We start from the raw sequence: 15,920 nt of genomic DNA on the forward strand, positions 1-15,920 counted from the left end.
TCGCTATGGCCTGGGAGTGAGATACCATGAATAGCCTAGCCTGAACCACGTGATCATCCCTGTGGCCAGGGGAGTGGAAGCTATTAGCAGGAGAAGGCAGGAGAATAGGTGCTGAGCAGACAGAGCAATACTCACTCCCACATCTGAAATGATCTGAATGATTCATCAATTGCAGCTGTTAGGCTTTCAGATGTTAACTGTTCTCAGAGGATTTAAAATCACTGACATGACCACTACATTGAGAATCCTATCTCGGTGTTAGTACTCTAGTGAACAGTGTCTGATGTATTTCATCCATGGAGGATTTGGGTAATCAGACAGTTATCTCAAGGTTAGTTATTTAGCCACATCAGCTATTTAGAATTTAGAAATTAAAAAAAAAGAAAGAAAAAGCTTTTGAATAGTAGAAGCATTTTAAAAATCAAGTTATAGGAATGATGAAAAAGTCCTGGAAACAGACACTGGTAATGGTTACACAATATTGTGAAGGTACAGTGGTACCTTGGTTTTCGAACGTAATCCACGAGTTCTGAAACATTTGAAAACAGCCCACAGCTAGGCCTCAGGATCTTGCACTCAGCGGAAGCTGTGTGACATGTTCAACTTCTGAGTCATGTTCGAAAACCAAAGCATTTACTTCTGGGTTTACGGCATTCATAAACCAAAATGTTCGTCAATGGAAACGTTTGAAAACCGAGGTACCACTGTACTAATGCCACTGAATTGTACACTTAAAAATGCTTAAAATGTTAAATCTTATGCCTATTTTACCACAATAAAAAATAAAAAAATAAAGCCATGGATTTCATTCTTTTATCCACTCATGAATTTACTGATTTTACTTCAGTCTCAGAGGAAAATATGCATTAAAAATATTTTTCACATAAAGGGGTCCATGCCATTCATAAGATTTTGTGATCCACATTTTATCACTTTATGTTAACATTTTTTCCTTCTCAATAGATACACTTCTAAAACATCATTTAAATGAATGGATAGTATTCATTTATTGTCTCTATGTTATTTTATTTAATAAGCTCTTAGTGTGGGATACTTAGGGTATTTCCAATTTCTTTTTACATCTTATCCTTAAAGCTAAATTTTAGCAGTTTATAATGATAAGTTCTTAGATCTGGAATTCCTGTCTCAACATACTTTTTTAAAGGTTTTTGATACATAATACCAAATCGTTTTCCAGAAATTTTTTATTAATGTTTAATGTCCCAATAGCAATGTAAGAGAGTACCTGTTTCCCTATATATTTTCCATCAATAGGAAAAATCATTCTGTTCTCATTTTTAACCAATTTGATAAGTTTCAGTTTACATTTCTGTGCTTACTAGGGAAACTGAACATTTTAGGCTGGGAGTTGTTTTTTAACATAGGCTTCTGAAAATAATAAATTCATCAAAAACGGATAAATGGCTAGACTTCAAACTTTAAAATTATAACAGGCAAATTTAATCTACCAGTAAATTTCAAATGTAATTTGACAATACCTCTCTCTGCCTTTCTTTCTTCTTAAGTGCTTCTGTGTTTGAGCTATTCTGAAATAGTCACAGTGACTTAGTATAGAAAAGAGGAGTGGAAGTCAAATGTTGTGACATATCAGAGACCCACACTAAGTTCAATTCCAGTTAAACAGGTGAACTGGGGTTAGTGAGGGGCCTTATTTCATTTGTGATGGCTCATTGGTCCCCACCTTTAATGCATTTAATGACTTTGTAAGCTTAATGACTGTTGCAATTAAAGTCACCCTGCTTGAGCATTGTGAATTATATTATGCTTGTTAGTGGTGCCTTTGATAAAACGTAAAAGCAAGCCGTCTCTTTTACATCATAACTCATTTTAAATATTACTTTTCCATATCTGTTCTTGCCCAGTTTATTTATTACCTGGTACTCTTAAGAAGTGTAATAAAAAGAAAGTTAGGACTTGAGTAATTCTTCCGGTGTCTGGATAAGCATATGGCCTTCTGATTGGTTAGCCCAAAAATGGAGGTGGAAGTGAAGGTGGCAATCAGGAATTAGACTCATTATACAAAGGAAAATATTAACTTTTTGTGGCCTCTTTGCCCTCTCTCCCTTTGCATGGAAAATCAACAAAGGCCAGGTCTCACCAGAAAGATCTAAGATATTTATTTATCCAGATAAACCAGGGGAATGGATCTGAGAGCCAAGGCCAGGGACAGGGGCTGGGGAATATTGCATGTCTCCTTTTTGTCTACTCAATTTTACCTAGGAAAATTTTGATATAGATATTTGAAATCAAAACTGAACAAGAATCTTGTGAAATCAACCAATGTTGATTATTTAATTTAAAAAAACAAACAAAAAAATCTTTATGTTGCTTTTTTGTTAAGTACTCTCCACCATCATCTTTAAATTGTAGAAATCATTTTCATTCTCTTCTTCATTTTGTTCCAGAAAAACCAAGCCTCAGCCTTTTGGCCATTCAGTCCAAATATTTTCCTGGAGAGAAGCTCACTCATAACTAATGTTATTTTAATGTGAGTCCATAACACTTCTATCGAAAATCTTTGTCCTAACATTCACACAGGATGCATTTGGAATTGGAAAGGTATTAGTTGTACTAGATATAACAAATGTCAATGATTCAGTGATGTTACTCTGATTACTCTCACATGACAACACAGAATTAAAGGGGAAAGAAGTGCCTGTGAGGGTACACCATCAAGTTCTTGGGGGTCAATGAAGGATTCTCTCCCTATATGTTATTTTGGTGCTTCCTTAGTCAACTGCAACTGACTCCTTTGTGATATCTATATAATACAATAGGGGTTTTTCATTTCACACACCCAACAAAAGGTCTTAAGTTGACAAATACAAAGAAGAGTTCATAAATCTGTGCAATATCACTTACTAACAAAATTATTTTTTGAGAGACAAACTGATTTCATAGAAAATACACTACCCCAACCTGAAGAGACATTTCTCCAAAGAGGACATACAAATGGCAAATAGACATATGAAAAATGCTCAACATCACTAATCATCAGATAAATGCAAGTAAAAACCACAATGAGATATCACCTCACTCCAGTCAGAATGGCTATCATCAACAAGACAAATGGTAACAAGTGTTGGAGAGGCTGTGGAGAAAAAGGAACCCTCACACACTGTTGGTGGGAATGCAGACTGGTGCAGCCGCTATGGAAGGCACTGTGGAGGTTCCTCAAAAAATTACGAATAGAATTAGCATATGACCCAGCAATCCTTCTCCTGGGTATCTACCCAAAAATCTGAAAACATCTACACATAAAGACACAAGTGCTCCAATGTTCATTGCAGCTTTGTTTACGGTGGCCAAGACGTGGAAACAACCAAAATGACCTTCGATAGATGAATAGATAAAGAAGTTGTGGTATATATACACAATGGAATATTATTCGGCGGTAAGAAAAGATGATATAGGAACATTTGTGACAACATGGTTAGATCTTGAGAGTATAATGCAAAGCGAAATAAGTCAGACAGAAAAAGCAGAGAACCATATGATTTCACTGATATGTGGTATATGAAACAAAAACAACAAAAGAACAAGACAAACAAATGAGAAACAAGAACGCATAGACACAGACAATAATTTAGTGGTTACCAGAGGGTAAGGGGGATGGGGGGTGGGAGATGAGGGTAAGGGGGATCAAATATATGTTGATGGAAGGAGAACTGACTCTGGGTGGTGAACACACAATGGGATTTATAGATGATGTGATACAGAATTGTACACCTGAAATCTATGTAATTTTGCTAACAATTGTCACCCCAATAAATTAAAAAAAAAAAATACAGGATGCCCACTTCAAAAAACAAAAATAGAAAATACACTACCCCAAAAAGAAGGAGATGTGTGCTTGAGACCTACGTTTGGACGTACCCTGCTATTTCCCCTTTGACAAATTATTCTAACTTCAACAGACCTCAATTTCCTTATCTACAAAAAGAAAGGTTAGACTATACTATCTCTCATTCCCTTAAGTTCTTAATGACTATGATTCTACATTGCTGTTCTGGTCACTTCCAGTGGGTCTTGTGATATAAATTAAGTAATTTTTCCTTTCAAAACATTTTTTCCATAAAGATATTCATTGTGAAAGCATTTGTCCCCTTATTACCTGGACAAAAGAAAATAACAATGTAAAAACTTTAAATGAAAGTCAAATAATACTACTAATAAATGTATACATATACACAAATCATACATATGTATACACACACACACACACCTTTAGCTTTGGGTTTTAATTCACCTGAAGAGAGAAAAAAAACGCTGATAATGTAGTAAAACAATGGGCTCAGATTGCCTCTTCCATTTTTAATGTATGCTTTATTTATTCTTAAATTTTAATATATTTCCTTAGATTACCATGATAACATAATGGAGACTAGTCTACAGAAGACTATTTCCTTCCTAAATTGCTGTAGTAGGCATCTTAGGTATGTCAGTTGTCTAAACTCAAATGTTTCTTAGGAAATAATAAAAATAACAACCATAGCTCACACTTGTATACCTATTATTTGAAGTAAATGTCAGGAGACATCATCAAAATGGCGACATGAGGTGAGCCTCTGTAAATCTCCCCTGGAATTTTCAACAAATTCAACAACTATAACTCCACAAAGGACTCCCTGCACAGTAGACAGGCAAGACGAAGAGACCCACTGCTGAATTCCCTAAAGGTGGGCAGATTGCACTAGCAGGGGAGGAGAGAAGGGAGAAGTGCAGCGACTGACCCCTGCGGGCGCAGGACGCAGACCTCTCTCAGTGCTCCATGCTCGCTGCATTCCAGAACTACTGCAACTGCAGGAGAGGAAAGAACTCGGACTTCTAGGGCAACGTTTATGGCCCACAGGGCTGAGTGGACGGCATATAACACAGCTGAACCCAACGCTCAAGGCAGAGAACTCAGAGCAAACACTGAGGGAAGAAGGCTGAAAATGGTGGTTTAAGCCCTCACTGCCGCACAGAATGGAAGCCTTAGGCACTGAGACTAGCGGACCCCTCCCTACCCTCCCAGAGCTCACGCCGCCCCCACCTGTCCAGTGCTAGAAGCGGAACAGTAGCAGTGTCAGATCAAAAGAACAGAATATTTGAGGTTCTGAGAACTGTGGTCCACAGACACAGATTCACAGCCCAACTAGTTCCAGCAAAAGGGAGGGAGCTGTGGAAGCAGGACTGGCTATGGTGGTCATTGCCACCATTGCTCTGGACCATCTCTCACAACTCACCCCGCCCCTGGCCCCACCTATCTGGGTGGATCACTGCAGGAGTAAACAGGCCTGCTGAAACACACAGGCTCTGAATCTGGTGCAAGAAGAGCTCTTCTTCGTGTGGGGATCAAAAAATTTCTGCATCCCCACATGAACACTGAGCCCTGTGACCCAGACAAACTGTTAACAGAAGAGAAGCCCGTCTCCCAGGGAATTCCCATCATTGTGTGAGAAGCTGGAATAGTGCAGAGAAAGCATAGCACTACCATGTGAGAAAGAGAAAAAGGCTTCAGTCGGAGAGAAAATAAAACATTCTACCAACAAGTAATGGAAAACAAAAGAAAGACCTCTTCCTATCAACCTGCTGCAAAACCCACTCCTACAGATGTCTAGGTAGAGAGATAATAAATCATTAATTGCCAGGAATAACCAAGGCAACAAGACAGCTCAGAAAGAAACTAAAAAGTCTCCAGAAAAAGAACTTAAAGATAAGGAAATATGTGACGTAAATGACAGAGAATTCAAGATTGCAGTTCTTAAAAAAAATCAATGAGATGCAAGAAAACACAGAAAGGCAGTTTAATGAACTAAGAAACACAATCAAACAACAACATGAGCATTTTACCAAAAAGATTGAATTTTAAAACAAAACCAAATAGATATTCTGGAGATTAAAAACTCAATACAAGAAATGAAGAATGAAATAGCCAGCTAACGTAGTCGAGTTGACCACATGGAAGAAAGAATGAGTGACATAGAATATAGAAAACTTGAAAAGACACGGATGGAAGAAGAAAGAGACTTGAGATTTAAAAGAAATGAAAGAAATCTACGAGAACTTTCTGACTCCATCAGAATGAGCAATATAAGAATACTGGACGTACCAGAAGGAAAAGAAAGAGAGAAGGGAACAGAGAGTATATTCAAACAAATAATCGATGAGAACTTCCCAAACTAGGAAAGAACTGGATCCTCGAATCCAAGAAGGAATAGAACACCTAATTATCTCAACCCCAACAGGCCTTCTCCAAGGCACATTGTATTGCAGCTATCAAAAATCAATGACAAACAAAGAATCCTCAAGGCAGCCAGGGAAAAGAAGACAGTCAGCTATAAAGGAAAGCCCATTAGATAATCATCAGATTTTTCAGCAGAAAGTCTTCAAGCCAGGAGGGAGTGGAACAAAATATTCAAACTATTCAAAGACAGAAATTATGAGTCAAGAATAATGTATCCAGCAAAGATATCCTTTAGATATAGAGGAGGAATAAAGACCTTTCCAGACATACAGGAGCTGAGGAAATTTTCTAATACACGACCTGTAATTCAAGAAATACTAAAGAAGGCTATATGAGCACCATCAACAGGGACAATTTGTGGCAACCAAAACATAAAAAGGGAGAGAGTAAAGGCCTGAACCGGAATATGGGAATGGAGAAAGTAAGCGTGCTGAAGAAAATGGAATACTCTAAATATGAAAGTTTCTTTTACATAAACTTAAGGGTAACCACTCAAGAAAAATCCACAACTGAAATACATACTGTAATAAAAGAAGAAAGAGAAGGAAACATCATAGAATACCACAACAAAGGAAAAATAGACAACAACAAAAAGGCAAAGAAACAATGGAGACACAGGCTTACCAGAAAACTAAAGATAGAATGACAGGAAATCCTCACATATCAATAGTCACCCTAAATGTAAATGGACTGAAATCACCAATAAAAAGGAACAGAGTACCAGAGTGGATCAAAAAATTAACCCAACCATATGCTGTCTCCAAGAGATGCATCTCAGCTACAAGGACAAGCATAGACTCAAAGTGAAAGGGTACATTTTGACACTCCAAGCAAATGGTACCATAATGATGAAAATCAGGTGTAGCCATAATGATATCAGATGAAACAGACTTCAGAATGAAAAAGATAACAAGAGACAAAGATGGACATTTCATTATGGTAAAGGGGAGTATACAACAAGAAGACATAACAGTCATCAATATTTATGCCCCCAATCAGGGAGCACAAAAATATACCAAGCAACTACTAACAGAACTAAAGGGAGAAATTGACCAAAACACAATTATTGACAGCTATGGATACATCAGCTAGTACAACATTGACAGCTATGGATAGATCATCCAAACAGAAAATACATAATGAAAGAGTAGCCCTAAATGACACATTAGATGAAATGGACATAATTGATATATATAGAGCACTTCATCCTAAAACATTAGACTATACCTTTTTTTCTAGTGTACATGGAACATTCTCAAGGATAAACCATATATTGGGACATAAAATCAACCGCAGCAAATTTAAGAAGATTGAAATCATACCAAGCATATTCTCTGATCACAAGGCTTTGAAATTGGATATCAACTGCAAAAAGAAAGCAGGAAAAATCACAAATACATGGAGATTAAACAACATACTTTTAAAGAATGACTGGCTCAAAAAATAAATTAGAGGAGAGATCAAAAGATACATAGAAACAAATGACAATGAAAATACATCCTACCAAAATTTTCGGGATGCAGCAAAAGCAGTTTTAAGAGGGAAATTTATATCATTACAGGCCTATCTCAAGAAACAAGAAAAATCCCAAATAAATAACCTCACGTTACACCTGAAAGAACTAGAAAAAGAAGAACCACTGAAACATAAGGTCAGCAGAAGAAAGGAAATAAGAAAAAACAGAGCAGAACTAAATGAAATAGAGAGCAAAAAGACATTAGAAAAATTTAATGTGACAATGAGCTGGTTCTTTGAAAACATTAACAAAATTGAGAAACCCTTGGCTAGACCAACTAAGACAAAAAGAGAGAAGACAATAATTAACAGAATCAGAAATGAAAAAGGGAAGTTATCACGGACACCAAAGAAATACAAAGGATCATCCAAGAATACTACGAAGGATTATATGCCACCACATTCAATAACCTAGAAGAAATGGACAAGTTCTTAGAAACATATAGCCTTCCAAGGCTGAACCATGAAGAACTGGAAAATCTAAACAGACCGATCACCAGAAACGAAATTGAATCAGTCATCCAAACCTTTCCCAAAAGCAAAAGTCTGGGACCAGATGGCTTCAATAGTGAATTCTACCAAACTTTCAAAGAGGATCTAATACCAATCCTGCTCACCTCTTCCAAAAAATTGAAGAAGAGACAGTACTCCCTAACTCATTTTATGAGGCCAACATTACCCTAATACCAAAACCTGGTAAGGACAACACAAAAAAAGAAAACTACAGACCAATATCTCTGATGAATACAGATGCAAAAATCCTAAACAAAATTCTAGCAAATCGAATACAACAATGTAATAAAAAGATTATTCATCACGACCAATTGGGGTTCATCCCCGGGGCACAAGGATGGTTCAACATCCGCAAATCCATCAATGTGATACATCACATAAACAAAATAAAGGCCAAAAATCATATGATTATATCAATTGATACAGAAAAAGCATTTGACAATATACAACATCCATTTATAATTAAAACACTTAATAAAATAGGTATAGAAGGAAAATACCTTAACTTAATAAAGGCCATATATGACAATCCCTCAGCTAATCTCACAATTAATGGTGAAAAACTGAAGCCCTTTGCTCTACGTTCAGGAACACGACAGGACTGTCCCCTATCACCTCTGCTTTTCAACATAGTGTTGGAAGTCCTTGTCAGAGCAATCAGGCAAGAGAAACAAATAAAAGGCAGCCACATTGTGAATGAAGAAGTTAAATTATCACTCTTTGCAGATGACATGATGCTATATATAGAAAACCTAAAGACTCCACCAAAAATCTATTAGAAAGAATCAACACATACAGTAAAGATGCTGGCTACAAAATCAATGTATAAAAGTCCATTGCATTCCTATATACTAACAGTGAAATCTCAGAAAAAGAAATACAAAAAACAATACCTTTTGCAATTGCAGCAAAAAGAATAAAATACCTAGGAATAAACTTAACCAAGGATGCGAAGGACCTCTATGCTGAAAACTGTAAGACATTTTTGAAAGAAACTGAAGAAGACACAAAGAAATGGAAAGACATTCCGTGCTCATGGATTGGAAGAATCAAAATAGTTAAAATGGCCATATTACCCAAAGCAATATACAGATTTAATGCAATCCCCATCAAAATCCCAATAACATTTTTAAAAGAAATAGCACAAAAAAAAATCATCAGATTTGTTAGGAACCACAAAAGACCCCTAATAGCCAAATCAATTTTAAGAAAAAAGAACAATACTGGAGGTATCACACTCCCTTACTTTAGCTTGTACTACAGTGCTACAATAATCAAAACAGCATGGTATTGGCAGAAAAACAGACACATAGACCAATGGAATAGAATTGAGAACCCAGAAATAAAACCACATAAATATGGACAGGTAATTTTTGACAAAGAAGCTAAAAACATACAATGGAGGAAAGAGAGCCTCTTCAATAAATGGTGCTGGGAGAATCGGAAAGCCACGTGCAAAAGAATGAAACTGGACTGCTATCTGTCACCATGTACCAAAATTAATTCAAAATGGATCAAAGACTTAAGCATAGGACCTGATACAATAAACTGCATAGAAGAAAACATAGGTACTAAACTTATGGAGCTTGGGTTCAAAGAGCATTTTATGAATTTGACTCCAAAGGCAATGGAAATAAAAGCTGAAATAAACGAATGGGACTATATGAAACTTAAAAGCTTCTGCACAGCAAAGAAACCATCAACAAAATAAAGAGGCAACCAACTGAATGGGAGAAGATTTTTGCAAATAGTGCCTCCGATAAGGGGCTAATATCCAAAATATACAAGGAACTCATGAAACTCAACGACAAAAAAACAAACAACCCAATTGAAAAATGGGCAGAGTACCTGAAGAGAGATTTCTCCAAAGAGGACATACATACAAATGGCAAATAGACATATGAAAAAATGCTCAACATCATTAATCATCAGAGAAATGCAAATAAAAACCACAATGAGATATCACCTCACCCCAGTCAGAATGGCTACCATCAACAAGACAAATAGTAACAAGTGTTGGAGAGGCTGTGGAGAAAAAGGAACCCTCATAAACTGTTGGTTGGAATGCAGATTGGTGCAGCCGCTATTGAAGGCAGTGTGGAGATTCCTCAAAAAATTATGAGTGGAGTTACCATATGACCCATCTATCCCTCTCCTGGGCATCTACCCAAAACATCTAAAAACATTTATACATGGAGAGACGTGTGCTCCAATGTTCATTGCAGCTTTATTTACAGTAGCCTAGACATGAAAACCAAAATGTCCTTCAATAGATGAATGGATAAAGAAGTTGTGGTATATATACACAATGGAATACTATTCGGCAGTAAGAAAAGATGAAATAGGACCATTTGTGACAACATGGATGGACCTTGAGATTATAATGCTAAGCAAAATAAGTCAGACAGAAAAAACAGAGAACCATATGATTTCACTGATGTGGTACATAAACCAAAAACAACAAAAGAACAAGACAAACCAATGAGAACCAAGAACTCATAGACACAGACAATAGTTAGGTCGTTACCAGAGGGTAAGGGGTTGGGTGGTGGGAGATGAGTGTAAGGGGGATCAAATATATGGTGATGGAAGATTGCTGACTCTGGGTGGTGAACACACAATGGGATTTATAGATGACAGAATTGTAAATCTGAAGTCTATGTAATTTTACTAATAATTGTCACCCCATTAAACTTTAAAAAATAAGTAAATAAATGAAAGCTTATAGAATTGAAGAAAGAAATAGACAATTCAAAAATAGTGATTTGAGACATTAATACCCTACTTTGAATAATGGAGAACAAAAGAAGAGAGTATCAACAAGAAAATTTGAACTGGAGCAATAGTATGAGCCCACAAGGCCTAACAGACATCTATAGAACACTCTACCTAACATCAGCAGAATTCACATTTTTCTCAGGTGCATATACTATAACAATTCCCCAGGACAGACCATATATTAGGCTGTGAAACAAACTGCAATAAATTGAAAAGTATTAAAATTGTACAACATATGTTCTCCAGCCACAATGGAATGAAATTAAAAATCGGAGAAGAAAGAAATTTGAGAAATTTACAAATATGTGGAAATTAAACAACACACTCTTAAATAACAAATGGTTAAAAAAAAAAAGCAAAAAAACACGGAAAATTAGAATATATTTTGAAGTGAATGAAAAGCAAAATACAACATACCAAAACTTATGGCATGCTGTGAAAGCAGTGCTCAGAGAAAATTTTGTAGTTATAAATGTCTGTATTAAAAAAGAAGAAAGATCTCAAATGAATAACCTAAGCTTCCACCTTAAGAAATAGAAAAAGAGCAGACTAAAGTCAAATCAAGCAGGAAGGAAATAAGGAAGATTAGAAAGGAAATAAATAAAACAGAACACAGAAAAACAGAGAAAAACAACCAAACCAAAGTTTGGTTCTTTAAAAATATCAACAAAAATAGGCAATCATTTAACCACTGATTGAAAAGAAAAGGAAAGAACTGAGAAAGAAGTCTTAAATTATTAAAGTCAGAAATGGGAGGAGAACCAAGATGGCAGAGTAGATAAATGCTGTGCTTGCCTCATCCTGTGAACACATGAAAATTACAACAAAATTATAGAACAGTCAACCTGGAGAACCATCTGAAGTTTAGCTGAACAAAAGTTTTATAACTAAGGATATAAAGAAGCCACATCGAGACCAGTAGGAGGGGTGGAGATGTGAAAGTGCTGGTCCCACAACCACTTGTGGTGGCTGAAAATCGGGAGAGATATCTCAGCCACCAGGGTTCCCCACAAAGAAATGAAAAACCCCAATCCCCCACACCAGTCTACCCAGTCCAGACTACTGGTGCTGGGAAGAGAAGCTCCCACATCATATGGCTGTGAAAAACAGTGGGGAATCTGACCATCCAGGTGGGACAGAAGGCTGCAGGAAACACAAACATCCTCTTAAAGGGCCCATGAAGACATTCACCCTGGGCTCCAGTGGAGGGACGGTGACTCTGGGAGCGTCAGAGACTGAGTTGTGTAACTTCGGGACGAGGACTGGAGGAACAGTCTCCATATTCCCTGTTTGGGACCCTTCTCCAGTGCAGCCAACAAGTGGGCGACATCTTTCCTTTGTTGAGCCCATGCCCACAGGCCAAATCTGAATTTGATTGGCCTGATAAGCTCTACTGCTCCACACTGCTGACTCATGCGAACCTGCCTCACCCAACTTGTGAACCGCAGAAGGTTTTATTAACAGCTGAACCTTATGGAAGCTGGCAGGTGGTAGCAGGCCTCAGAGTGTCCCGGCTTTTTTTGCAGCTTCTTCAGACCTGGCACTTGTGGCAGCCATCCTCGGTTCACAGCATGCCCTCTACCATGTGCCTCCAGGTACAGCACAGTCAGCGAACAACAATGGATCCCATTGTAGCTTCTACTAGGTACTCCCCAGCCGGTCATAGACAGTAGCTGACCGGGACATGCACTGAGCCCCTCCCAAGAGGCCCCAGAACCAACATACTTGGAGGTCGCTTTAGACCACCCACAGCAAAGTACTACCCAATTAGCCCCACAGGTGGCACACACAAAGGGAGGTCTCAACAGGCACCAGAGCCCACTGAGCTGAATCCCACTCAGTGGGGTAAGCTCCCTGCACAGCAAACCCATAAGCTGTGGATATGGCCAAACCCCACAGCCAGTCACCCTGAGGGTCAACACAACTCACTGACATGCCAAAAGCAATCAAGGATCAACTACAAGAGGAGGACACATACAACCCACACATGGGACATTCTGGGAGCACCCAACTCAGGTGATCTGGGAGACTGTACCACTGGGCCCCACAGGACACCTACTATTTAAGACCATCTGACAAGAATAGCAGCCCTACCTAATACATAGAAACAAACACAAAGAGGCTGCCAAAATGAGGAAACGAAAAAATACTGATATATATTTTGTTCCAATATTGATACATCATTTGATCTTAAATGAAAGAACAGGAGATACTCCAGAAAAAGAACTCAACAAAACGGAGGCAAGCAACCTACCAGAGTTCAAAACAATGGTTATAAGGATGCTCAAAGAACTTTTATCTCTGTAATATATTTCTTTACATATTTTATAGCTATATCATTAAGTGCATTTAAATTTAAAGTTATGATCCTCTCAACCCCTTTATCATTATAAAACACTATGTTTTTCTCCAATAATATTTTTTGTGTTAGAGTTTGGTTTGCCTGATATGTGTATAGCTACAACATTTTCTTTTGGTTATCATTTCATGTTAAATCTTTCATACTAATACTTTCAACCTTCGAGTCCATATATTTGAGGTGTATCTATTACAAGCAACGTATGATTGAGTGTTTCTGTCAACTTTGACCATCTTTGTCATTTAATTGGAGTATTAATCCAACTAATTAAGTGTAATTATTGATATATTTGTATTTAAATCTACCTTCTTACTGTAAAGCACCTTCTGTTTTTTGTTTCTTTTGTTCCTTTTTTGGGGTTAATCAAGGGTTCATTATTCTTTTTGCCCCATCTGTTAGACTGTTATTGAGACATTTACTTTTATTCTGTTGGTTACCCTAAAATAAGAGATCCCAATAGTCATCTTTTGGTTATTATTGTCTGTCTATCTTGTTTTAGTATATTTTTGGGTAATACTTTTAATCCTACTTCTATTTTAAACCCCCAAATGATTATTATTAGTGTGTGTATTTAGATTTATTCATTTACCCTTACCTGTGTTTGTAATTTGTTCCTGCAGTTCCAGGTTTAAACCTGAAAAAAAAAAAATCCCTTTAGAATTTCTTTTAGTGTAAGTCTGCTGGAAACACATTCTCTCTGTCTTTTTGCCTTAAAATTTATTTCACATTCCTTTCTGGTGTATATTTTTTGTGACTATAGAATTCTTGGTTGTCAGTTATGTTTCTTTAGAACTTTAAAGATGTCATTCCATTGTCTTCTGGATTCCATAGTTTCTATTGAAAAGTCAGCCTTAAATCTTATTTTTGCTTCTTTGAAAGTAATGTATTTTTTTCCTCTGACCACTTTTAATATTTTCTTTTTATCATTGTTTTCCAAATGTTTGAATATGGTGCTCTGGGTATAGTTTTCCTTGCATTTATCCTTCATGTGGTTTGTGAAGTTTCTTGAATTCATGAGGTGCTGTCTTTTATCAGTTTTGTAAAATTAGTTGCCAACAGTATTTGAAATGTTGCTTTTTCTCAATTCATGCTTTCCTATCCTCTGAAACTCCAGTTATATCAGATATATACAGATATATATATATATATACATATATATATGTATATATATATACTGATATATACAGACATATCAGACTTTTAATTCTGTTCCTCATAGTTCTTACTTCCTATTCTGTATTTTCCATCCTTTTTATTCTCTATACTTAAATTTGAATATTTTCTATAGCCTTCTCTTGTAGTTCACTATTCTTCTCTCTCATGTGCCTAATCTATTATAGCCCCATCTGTTAATTTGTCTTAGTTCTTGTAACTTTTAGTTCTAGCATATTCATTTGGTTCTGTTTTTTACATACTTGGTAATTTTTTACTTGAATGCTGAACCTCCTGTGTGAAAAACTGCAGAGTCTACATGAAGTTATTCTTTTTCCAGAAAGGATTTAATACGCTCCAGTCATATGAAGTATGGAACAATCACATTACTCCAGTCAATGCTAAATTTCAGATTTTGTTAGCCTTGTCAAATTCCAGTTTGTTCTGTTAAAACATAGCCTTGAATTTTTAAGGAGTAGCCTTTTTGGGTTCTCCTCAGAAATCCTCAGGTGTTTATTTGGGCTCTTGCACCTTGAGGATCTCTAAATTGTCATCTGTCTCTCAAGGTCTCTAAGACTGCCAAAATGTCTGCTCAGATCTTTAACCTCCAAGCTGTTCCTTTACACTTAATTTCTATGCATTTTACCCTGCAGTTTAGGAGTCAGCACGTGCTTTGAGGATAAATTGCACAGAAGTTTGAGCACATTCCTCTATGGTTTTCTCGATTCCTGGAACTTAGTCTCTCAAGTCCTAACCACCTTGGTAGCCCCAAATTCCAACACTTGTCTCTTTAACCCAGTGAGACTACTGTAAGCCCAGGCTGACGCTTGCTTCTTAGCCTCTATTATCCATATCAGGAATCTGCAAAGACACATGGGAAAAACTGAGCTAAATATGGGGCTCAATTCATTACAGTTTTGTTCTCTCTGAGATCATGGTCTCTGCAGTACTGGCTTTCTTAATTCCCCTCTAGTGACTTCAAACAGTTTTATTTTAAAATAGCTGTTCTCAATGGGAGAGTTAATGTAACACATTATTTCATCATAGCCAGAAGTGGAAGTTGAGCCACTTACTTTTAATTTGCAACTTTCCAAATTTCTACTTTTAATATAGTCTTATCATTTGTGGTTCTAAAACTGCAGAGTTAAATTGAATTTTAAAAAAATTATATACCTGGTGGACTTAAAAAAAGACAAATGAGCCAGGAAAGCATTTATTCAAATACTAAATAAAATTTGTACAACTGCAAAAAAATAAATAAATAAATAAAGTAAATGTCATACTCATTAGGATTATATTACTAGATCATCAATTCAGAATATATCTATTATTTCACAAAAATCTTCAAGAAAT

The sequence above is a fragment of the Rhinolophus ferrumequinum genome, chromosome 25, assembly GCF_004115265.2.
Source record: "Rhinolophus ferrumequinum isolate MPI-CBG mRhiFer1 chromosome 25, mRhiFer1_v1.p, whole genome shotgun sequence".
In the NCBI taxonomy this organism is placed as follows: domain Eukaryota; kingdom Metazoa; phylum Chordata; class Mammalia; order Chiroptera; family Rhinolophidae; genus Rhinolophus; species Rhinolophus ferrumequinum.